The sequence below is a fragment of the Mus caroli genome, unplaced genomic scaffold (genome assembly GCF_978045245.1).
Source record: "Mus caroli unplaced genomic scaffold, Mus_caroli_1 scaffold_13, whole genome shotgun sequence".
Lineage (NCBI taxonomy): Eukaryota > Metazoa > Chordata > Mammalia > Rodentia > Muridae > Mus > Mus caroli.
The window spans coordinates 76,441,708-76,453,098 of record NW_028227268.1 but is presented as its reverse complement, the minus strand read 5'-3'; positions in this window follow the sequence as shown (position 1 = coordinate 76,453,098).

The window sequence follows — 11,391 nt, the reverse complement described above, 5'->3', positions numbered from 1 at the left end:
GGTTAGGCTCTCTCTGCCATCACCTTTGCATCAGAATGAATGGGTTAACCTCTGTCTATCCCAGAGAAGGTATGTGAAGCTAAATCACAGCAGGGCAGAGTTACCTCACTTTGGGTGGGCATCAGGGTTATCATAAGGAAGGAGTCTTTTGCCCCAAATCAAATCTGAGGAGATAGACTCAAATCAAAAGTAAAATGTAACTGGGTTTTCTTACAGGCAAGGTAGAAAACAACAAGACTACCCCCTCCCCCAACCCCCCCAAAACAAACAAACAAACAAACCAACCAACCAACCAACCAACCAAAAACCATAGCCCACCTTTTATGGTCTCATAAAACCAACCATACTGCTTCACAAGACACACTGTTTCCGTCTTCCATAGAAAAGAGGCCACTCATTTATCTATCTCTTGTGTTTGCTCAGGACTTCTGCATCCGCTCTGTGAGCAATCCTTGGCTCACAAGTCCATGCTTTGTGAGCAAGCCTCCTTGCCTAACCGTGCCCCACTTTTTCTCTCTTTGATCCCCCATCCTCACAGTACAGTGTCTGCATGAGCCTCTCTCATTGGCCCTTGTTTCTTCCTTAACCCTGGATGCCTGAGATCTATAGGAGGGCTACTATGGTGTTCCTGATGTAATGGTGGATGGTGAATTTTAGACATCAAATCCTTAAGCCTCACAAAGCCTATCTGAGCTGTAAGAGGTCAATATTTAATATTCTCTTCATTTTTTAACGGATGGCAAAGTAAACTGGCCAGCAGATGCAGCCCTCACAACTTAGAAACTGCTGTCAGAGATTTCGATAAGCTTTCAGCTATCAGTCCTAAGGTTTCTGTTAATGTCAGGGGCACCTTAGATAAACTCTATAAACTGCTGTGTGCTGGGACAAAGGCCTTTTACCACAGGCAGTCTCTTTGTTATGTATGTAGATGTGTGTGTGAGGGTGCAAATGTGTGTGCAGGTGCACCCACACATGTCTACGCATGTCTAGAGAAGCTAGGAGCTGTCCACCTTGTGTTTTGAGGCAGGGTCTCTCACTGGGACCCGGGCTGGCCTATTCGGCTAGGCTGGCTGGATGGCCAACATACCTTAGGAATCTACTTGCCTCTACTTCTTCAACTCTGGAATTACAAGTGCATACTAACTCATGTCCTCATGGTTGCATAGCTAACACTTTACCAACAGAGCCATATACTCTGTCTCATCATCAGAGAGAGAGGGTTGTTAAGAGGGTCCCATCTTTTTGACTGTCATCATGACCGAGGCTACAGTGATTAGCACTGCTCTCTGATCTTTTCCATGCCACCCAAGCAAGACAACAAGACAAAGGGTAACATAAAATTGGTCAAGAAGGATAAAGACCCAGGAAATAAGTCTGTGGGCATGACCTCTAAGAAGTGGCCCAAAGGCTAAGTTCAGGAAAAACTCAACCACCTAATCCTGCTTGACACGGCCATGCAGGTGCATCTCTGTAAGGATGCTCCTGGCTAAAAGCTGTGGTCTCAAAGAGGTTGAAGACTCGTGGAAACAAATCTGGAACCATAGATGCGAGCATCAGCAACAGAATACAAGAGATGGAAGAGAGAATCTCAGGTGCAGAAGACTCCATAGAGAACATCGGCATGACAATCAAAGAAAATACAAAATGCAAAAAGATCCTAACTCAAAACATCCAGGAAATCCAGGACACAATGAGAAGACCAAACCTACGGATAATAGGAGTAGATGAGAATGAAGATTTCCAACTCAAAGGACCGGCAAATATCTTCAACAAAATTTTAGAAGAAAACTTCCCAAACCTAAAGAAAGAGATGCCCATGAACATGCAAGAAGCCTACAGAACTCCAAATAGACTGGACCAGAAAAGAAATTCCTTCCGACACATAATAATCAGAACAACAAATGCACTAAATAAAGATAGAATACTAAAAGCAGTAAGGGAAAAAGGTCAAGTAACATATAAAGGCAAGCCTATCAGAATTACACCAGATTTTTCACCAGAGACTATGAAAGCCAGAAGGGCCTGGACAGATGTTATACAGAAACTAAGAGAACACAAATTCCAGCCCAGGCTACTATACCCAGCCAAACTCTCAATTACCATAGATGGAGAAACCAAAGTATTCCACGAAAAAACCAAATTCACACATTATCTTTCCACAAATCCAGCCCTTCAAAGGATAATAACAGTAAAAAACCAATACAAGGACAGAAACCACGTCCTAGAAAAAGCAAGAAGGTAATCCCTCAACAAACCTAAAAGAAGACTGCCACAAGAACAGAATGCAAGCCTAAACATATACAAAAATATTGAAATTGTCCCATGCATCCTATCAGATTACCATGGACTAAGGCTGATCTTCAATAACAAAATAAATAAAAGAAAGCCAACACACACGTGGAAACTAAACAACACTCTTCTCAATGATACCTTGGTCAAGGAAGGAATAAAGAAAGAAATTAAGGACTTTTTGGAGTTTAATGAAAATGAAGCCACAACATACCCAAACTTATGGGACACAATGAAAGCATTTCTAAGAGGAAAACTTGTAGCTCTGAGTGCCTCCAAAAAGAAACTAGAGAGCACACATTAGCAGCTTGACAACACACCTAAAAGCTCTAGAACAAAAGGAAGCAAATTCACCCAAGAGGAGTAGAAGGCAGGAAATAATCAAACTCAGGGGTGAAATCAACCAAGTGGAAACAAGAAGAACTATTCAAAGAATCAAACAATCAAGGAGCTGGTTCTTTGAGAAAATCAACAAGATAGACAAACCCTTAGCCAGACTCACTAGAGGGCATAGGGAAAGTATTCTACTTAACAAAATCAGAAATGAAAAGGGAGACATAACAACAGATCCTGATGAAATCCAAAACACCATCAGATCCTTCTACAAAAGACTATACTCAACAAAACTGGAGAACCTGGATGAAATGGACAAGTTTCTAGACATATACCAGGTACCAAAGTTAAATCAAGATCAGGTTAATGAGCTAAACAGTCCCATATCCCCTAAAGAAATAGAAGCAGTCATTAATAGTCTCCCAACCAAAAAAAGCCTAGGACCAGATGGGTTTAGTGCAGAGTTTTATCAGACCTTCAAAGAACATCTAATCCTAGTTCTTCACAAAGTATTCCACAAAATAGAAACAGAAGGTACTCTACCCAACTCATTCTATGAAGCCACAATTACCCTGATACCTAAACCACAAAAAGACCCAAGAAAGATAGAGAACTTCAGACCAATTTCCCTTATGAAAATCGATGCAAAAATTCTCAATAAAGTTCTCGCTAACTGAATCCAAGAACACATCAAAACAATCATCCATCCTGACCAAGTAGGTTTCATCCCAGGGATGGTTCAATATACAGAAATCCATCAATGTAATCCAGTATATAAACAAACTCAAAGACAAAAACCACATGATCATCTCGTTAGATGCTGAGAAAGCCTTTGACAAAATCCAACACCCCTTCATGATAAAAGTCTTGGAAAGATCAGGAATTCAAGGCCCATACCTAAACATTTTAAAAGCAATCTACAGCAAACCAGTAGCCAACATCAAAGTAAATGGTGAGAAGCTGGAAGAAATCCCACTAAAATCAGGGAGTAGACAAGGCTGTCCACTCTCTCCCTACCTATTCAACATTGTACTTGAAGTCCTAGCCAGAGCAATTAGACAATAAAAGGAGATCAAGGGGATACAAATGGGAAAAGAAGAAGTCAAAATATCACTCTTTGCAGATGATATGATAGTATATATAAGTGACCCTAAAAATTCCACCAGAGAACTCCTAAGCCTGATAAACAGCTTCAGTGAAGTAGCTGGATATAAAATTAACTCAAGCAAGTCAATGACCTTTCTGTACACAAAGGATAAACAGGCTGACAAGGAAATTAGGGAAACAACACCCTTCTCAATAGTCACAAACAATATAAAATACCTTGGCATGACTCTAACTAAGGAAGTGAAAGATCTGTATGACAAGAACTTCAAGTCTCTGAAGAAAGAAATTAAAGAAGATCTCAGAAGATGGAAAAACCTCCCATGCTCATGGATTGGCAGGATCAACATTGTAAAAATGACTATCTTACCAAAAGCAATCTACAGATTCAATGCAATCCCCATCAAATTTCCAAATCAATTCTTCAAGGAATTAGAAAGGACAATCTGCAAATTCATCTGGAACAACAAAAATCCTAGGATAGCAAAAACTCTTCTCAAGGGTAAAAGATCCTCTGGTAGAATCACCATGCCCAACCTAAAGCTGTACTACAGAGCAATTGTGATAAAAACTGCGTGGTACTGGTATAGTGACAGACAAGTAGACCAAAGGAACAGAATGAAGACCCTGAGATTAACCCACAACACCTATGGTTACTTGGTCTTTGACAAGGGAGCTAAAACCATCCAGTGGAAAAAAGACAGCATTTTCAACAAATGGTGCTGGCACAACTGGCGGTTATCATGTAGAAGAATGGGAATTGATCCATTACTATCTCCTTGTACTAAGGTCAAATCTAAGTGGATTAAGGAATTCCACATAAAACCAGAGACACTGAAACTTATAGAGGAGAAAGTAGGGAAAAGCCTGGAAGATATGGGTACAGGAGAAAAATTCCTGAATAGAACAGTAAAGGCTTGTGCTGTAAGATCGAGAATCGATAAATGGGACCTCATAAAGTTGCAAAGCTTTTGCAAGGCAAAAGACACCATCAATAAGACACAAACAGCACCAACAGATTGGGAAAGGATCTTTACCTATCTTAAATCAGATAGGGGACTAATATCCAATATATATAAAGAACTCAAGAAGGTGGACTCCAGAAAATCAAATAACCCCATTAAAAAATGGGACTCAGAATTGAACAAAGAATTCTCACCTGAGGAATACCGAATGGCAGAGAAGCACCTGAAAAAAATGTTCAACATCCTTAATCATCAGGGAAATGCAAATCAAAACAACCCTGAGATTCTACCTCACACCAGTCAGAATGGCTAAGATCAAAAATTCAGGTGACAGCAGATGCTGGCGAGGATGTGGAGAAAGAGGAACACTCCTCCATTGTTGGTGGGATTGCAAGCTTGTACAACCACTCTGGAAATCAGTCTGGTGGTTCCTCAGAAAATTGGACATAGTACTACCGGAGGATCCAGCAATACCTCTCCTGGGCATATATCCAGAAGATGTCCCAACGGGTATGAAGGACACATGCTCCACTATGTTCATAGCAGCCCTATTTATAATAGCCAGAATCTGGAAAGAACCCAGATGTCCCTCAACAGAGGAATGGATACAGAAATTATGGTACATTTACACAATGGAGTACTACTCAGCTATTAAAAAGAATGAATTTATGAAATTCCTAGCCAAATGGATGGACCTGGAGGGCATCATCTTGAGTGAGGTAACACAATCACAAAGGAACTCACACAATATGTATTCACTGATAAGTGGATATTAGCCCAAAACTTAGAATACCCAAGATATAAGATACAATTTGCTAAACGCATGAAACTCAAGAAGAATGAAGACCAAAATGTGGACACTGTGCCCCTTCTTAGAATTGGGAACAAAACACCCATGGAAGGAGTTACAGAGACAAAGTTTGGAGCTGTGATGAAAGGATGGACCATCTAGAGACTGCCATATCCAGGGATCTATCCCATAATCAGCTTCTAAACGCTGACACCATTGCATACACTAGCAAGATTTTGCTGAAAGGACCCAAAGATAGCTGTCTCTTGTGAGACTATGCAGGGGCCTAGCAAACACAGGAGTGGATGCTCACAGTCAGCTATTGGATGTATCACAGGGCTCCCAATGGAGAAGCTAGAGAAAGTACCCAAGGAGCTAAAGGGATCTGCAACCCTATAGTTGGAACAACATGATGAACTAACCAGTACCCCGGAGCTCTTGACTCTAGCTGCATATGTATCGAAAGATGGCCTAGTCAGCCATCACTGGAAAGAGAGGCCCATTGGACTTGCAAACTTTATATGCCCCAATATAGGGAAATGCCAGGGCCAAAAGAATGGGAATGGGTGGGTAGGGAAGTGGGGGGCACTATGGGGGACTTTTGGGATAGCATTGGAAATGTAATTGAGGAAAATATGTAATAAAAAATATTAAAAATTAAAAAAAAATTCAGGTGACAGCAGATGCTGGCGAAGATGTGGAGAAAGAGGAACACTCCTTCATTGTTGGTGGGATTGCAAGCTTGTACAACCACTCTGGAAATCAGTTTGGCGGTTCCTCAGAAAATTGGACATAATAGTACCAGAGGATTCCGCAATACCTCTCCTGGGCATATATCCAGAAGATGTCCCAACCGGTAAGAAGGTCACATGCTCCACTATGTTCATAGCAGCCTTATTTATAATAGCCAGAATCTGGAAAGAACCCAGATGTCCCTCAACAGAGGAATGGATACAGAAATTATGGTACATTTACACAATGGAGTACTACTCAGCTATTAAAAAGAATGAATTTATGAAATTCCTAGGCAAATGGATGGACCTGGAGGGCATCATCCTGAGTGAGGTAACACAATCATAAAGGAACTCCCACAATATGTACTCACTGATAAGTGGATATTAGCCCAAAAACTTAGGATACCCAAGATATAAGATACAATTTGTTAAAAGCATGAAACTCAAGAAGAATGAAGACCAAAGTGTGGACATTGTGCCCCTTTTTAGAATTGGGAACAAAACACCCATGGAAAGAGTTACAGAGATAAAGTTTGGAGCTGTGACGAATGATGGACCATCTAAAGACTGCCATATCCAGTGATCCATCCCATAATCAGCTTCTAAACGCTGACACCATTGCATACACTAGCAAGATTTTGCTGAAAGGACCCAGATATAGCTGTCTCTTGCGAGACAATGCCAGGGCCTAGCAAACACAGAAGTGGATGCTCACAGTCAGCTATTGAATGGATCACAGGGCCCCCAATGGAGGAGCTAGAGAAAGTACCCAAGGAGCTAAAGGGAAGTGCAACCCTATTGTTGGAACAACATGATGTACTAACCAGAACCCCGGAGCTCTTGTCTCTAGCTGCATATGTGTCAAAAGATGGCCTAGTAGGTCATCACTGGAAAGAGAGGCCCATAGGACTTGCAAACTTTATATGCCCCAGTACAGGGGAATGCCAGGGCCAAAATGTGGGGGTGGGTGGGTAGGGGAGTTGGGGGGGAGTGTATTGGGGACCTTTTGGATAGCATTGGAAATGTAAATGAGGAAAATACCTAATAAAAATTAATTTTTTTAAAAAAAAGGACTCTGATAGAACAAAGTGATAAAAGACTGTGTTTAAGCCTCATTGGCCAATGGCCAGGTGAGTGATCCTGGGCTGGTTATTTGCCTCCTCTGTGCTTCAGCCTTCTTGCCTTTACTCAAGGGATTTTGATAGCATCACCCCAATCAGTTTTGAGAAATAAGCCAGAAAACATACTCACAACACCATGCTCAGCTCTGATATGGTGAAAGTCTCCCATAAATGTTACTTGTTGCTTGAAACCCCTTGTAGCAAATCTTTCTTGCTTGAAGACTGCCTGACATTTATTGTTGTCCCCTGAAACCCAACTTTCTGTGCTCGATATTTCAAATTCCCTATTGATGTGATAAAATACGACGGTTAAGGCAAACTATGAAAGAGTTTATTGGTGTTTATGGTTCCAGAGCACTAAGAGTTCATCATGGTGGGGAAATAGGGTAGAAAGAGGCCGGGATGGTGGCTATAGCAGCAAGCTGAAAGCTATCTTAAACCATAAGCATGAAGTAGGAACCACAAACTAGAAGACCACCAACTATGATTTACTTTCTCGAGCAAGGCCACACCTCCTAAACCTACTCCCAAAGTTCCAGCAATTGGTGGACCAAATATTCTATGGGAAATATCTCATTAATATCTGCACACCCTAGAGTATTTTATAGACCACCCTCCCCTCCCAGAACTAAATGTAGAAACACTAGACCTAGTTTTCCTCAGGAATTTCTAGGTTCCTTAGATTTTGGGGACTCTCAGGCTTGTCTTTCATGATAAATTGTAAAAGGCTTTACCAGGGTGCTGCCTGGTCATCCTCAGGAACTCTGACAATAACTTTCTCACAGCCTTGAGTCTCCTTCCATGCATGTGTGGGGTTCACAGTTCAGAGAACCTAAACCCTCTGTTGCTGGTTAGCTTATGAGAAGATGTACCAGGGTTACCTTATCTTCTTGAGCCATATTTTCTCACCCCTTGCACTGTCCCCAAGTTTTGAAATCTGGGGAACTTTGAGGCCAGTCATTCTTGTGCCAATAGAGGTCCTTGTCCTCTGAAAGTGAGGAACAGCTTTCTGCAAACTCATCATTGCTATGACATGAAGTGGCTCAGATTTTCTCCTGGGTGTTCTTGGAGCTACTTAACAGCTCATCTGCCATCTCCCGAGCATCTTTTCTTGTTCTTCACTCTTTACAAAATTTTGACACCCTGTGGTACCCTCTGGCAAGCTGACAGCAACATCCAACTTCTTGCTTCACATTCATGGTTCACTGTCTGATTGACATTTTGGCTTCAATCATGGGTAGCCTTGGAGGGCCCAATCCATCATCCCCTGTTCCACCAAGAGCTGGGAGATTCTCTGTGGCACTGGGTTCTTTGGGTTCTGTCAGACTGACTTAGTCTTTTCCTTCTCAGAGTTTTTAACCACATGTCAGTGTGTAGACTTAAGTCATCCTGGGCTGTTGGTGTTCCTGAGGCACCTTTTAAGGAAGCCAAGACATCTTGTATTGATGAAAGTTAATTTGCATGAACAAGGTTTTTTTGTTTTTGTTTTTGTTTTTGTTGTTGTTTTTTTTTTTTTGATGCTGACCTGCTTGCTGTGTTTCCTGGGAATTCTATTAAGGTGATCTAGCAGATTCTTTTCTACAAAGCAACCTGCCTCTCCATCCAACATGTTAGCATGTTAGCATGACCTTTATCCACATTTTCTCTCACCAGAATATGCATATGTGAGAGTTGAGAAGCTAAGATCTCTATATGACAGAGAAATACAGTACTTGTCTCCTTGGCTGCTTCACAACAATCTAATAGGTGACTTTACAGTAGTGCTTTCCCTGGGCTTAGTCTCATCATCCATAGAATGGGGGTGCTGACTGGAAGATAGATGGAAAAGGGTGACCAGGTAGCATCCATAGCAACCCAATATTTCTAAATATTTAGAAAGTATTTAATTCCAGTGTCTCGGGGTCCTATATGCAGAGAGAGAGAGAGAGAGAGAGAGAGAGAGAGAGAGAGAGAGAGAGAGAGAGAGAGAGAGAGAGAGAGAGAGAGAGAGAGAGAGAGAGAGAGAGAGAGATCATTTGAAAGAGGTGTATCAAGATATACCAAGAATAGCATTCAAAAAGTTGTTTTCTCACTAGAGTTAATATAATTGTCTTGATCATTGTCTAGATCATACTCTGACATCTATGCACCCCCAAAATGACCTATATACTGTGATTATGCTGTTATTAAGTTTGGAAAACATTGCTTTTCATGATCCAGTTCCAGTCATGAAGACATGAAGTAAATTTTCTAGTATTAGAGTGTTCTAAAGGAACAGAACTGATGCAATGAATATATAAAGGCATGCAGCCTGGATTATCTATCAATGGCAGAGAGAGAGGCTCTGATAATCTGGTAGCTGTGTTGGGAAGTTATCAGAAGTGACAGTGGAAAGTTGGGAGTTTATAGGCAACTGTCCAAAAGCATGGATGGCTTGGGAAGCCCAAAACTTGTGGTCTATGGTCCACTTCTGGGGTGAGGGCAGTCTAGCCAAGGATTGTATCCCAAGCCTGTAAAATGTGACCTACCCTACCTTTTGGCAGTCATTGTCTTCTCTTCTCTCCAGAGTTTCTTCCTTGGATTTATCTAGTGTTAGCACCTGGCCCTATTGAACTAGTTACTGTGTCACCCCCTCCACATACACGCGTGCACATGCACACAGACACACACACGTGTGTATATGTATCTGCATCTGAACACTCTAGTGATAGTTTTGAAACTTGAACAGAGCAGGTTGCTAACACAGCCACAGTATAATTACTAACTGTGCCATGGAATTTAATGTTGTTATAACATTCCTTTCAGTGTTAGTGATTGGATTGGTGTCTTCTGTTAAGGTTTACCCACCAGCACAGAATCTGGTCAAGGTCAGCATTATCTTTAGTTTTCCTGGATCCTTTAGCCAAGTTTAATCAGCAACATTTCATAAACTTTATCCTCTTGCCACTGACATCCTCAAAAAAGCACAGCTTCATCTCATCTTGTTTTTATTTTGAAACACTTTTAGATTTATGAAATAGTTCTAAAGGTAGTACGAAATGTTCCAGCATGACTCTTACCCAGTTTCTGCTAATGCAAATGTAATTTGTGGCTATAGTACATTTGTCAAAGCTAAGAAATTATTTTTCCATACAATACTTTTAACTGAACTAAGCACATTTTCAAAATCCAATAAAGGATGCCACTGTGCATATAGTTTCCTTACACCATACATACTTTTTGTTTCTTTGTATTTTGTTTTTTGTTTTTTTTTTAAATATTTTTTATTACATCTTTTCCTCAATTACATTTCCAATGCTATCCCAAAAGTCCCCCATACCTCCCCCCCCCAATTCCCTACCCACCCATTCCCAGTTTTTTGGCCCTGGCGTTCCCCTGTACAGGGGCATATAAAGTTTGCATCTCCAATGGGCCTCTCTTTCCAGTGATGGCCGACTAGGCCATCTTTTGATACATATGCAGCTAGAGTCAAGAGCTTCGGGGTACTGGTTAGTTCATCGTGTTGTTCCACCCATAGGGTTGCAGATCACTTCAGCTCCTTGGTTACTTTCTCCTGCTCCTCCATTGGGGGCCCTGTGATACATCCACTAGCTGACTGTGAGCATCCACTTCTGTGTTTGCCAGGCCCCGGCATAGTCTCACAAGAGACAGCTATATCTGGATCCTTTCAGCAAAATCTTGCTAGTGAATGCAATGGTGTCAGCGTTTGGAAGCTGATTATGGGGTGGATCCCTGGATATGGTAGTCTCTAGATGGTCCATCCTTTTGTCAAAGCTCCAAAATTTGTCTCTCTAACTCCTTCCATGGGTGTTCTGTTCCCAATTCTAAGTAGGGGCATAGTGTCCACACTTCAGTCTTCATTCTTCTTGAGTTTCATATGTTTAGCAAACTGTATCTTATATCTTGGGTATCCTAAGTTTTGGGCTAATATCCACTTATCAGTGAGTACATATTGTGTGAGCTCCTTTGGGATTGCGTTACCTCACTCAGGATGATGCCCTCCAGGTCCATCCATTTGCCTAGGAATTTCATAAATTCATTCTTTTGAATAGCTGAGTAGTACTCCATTGTGTAAA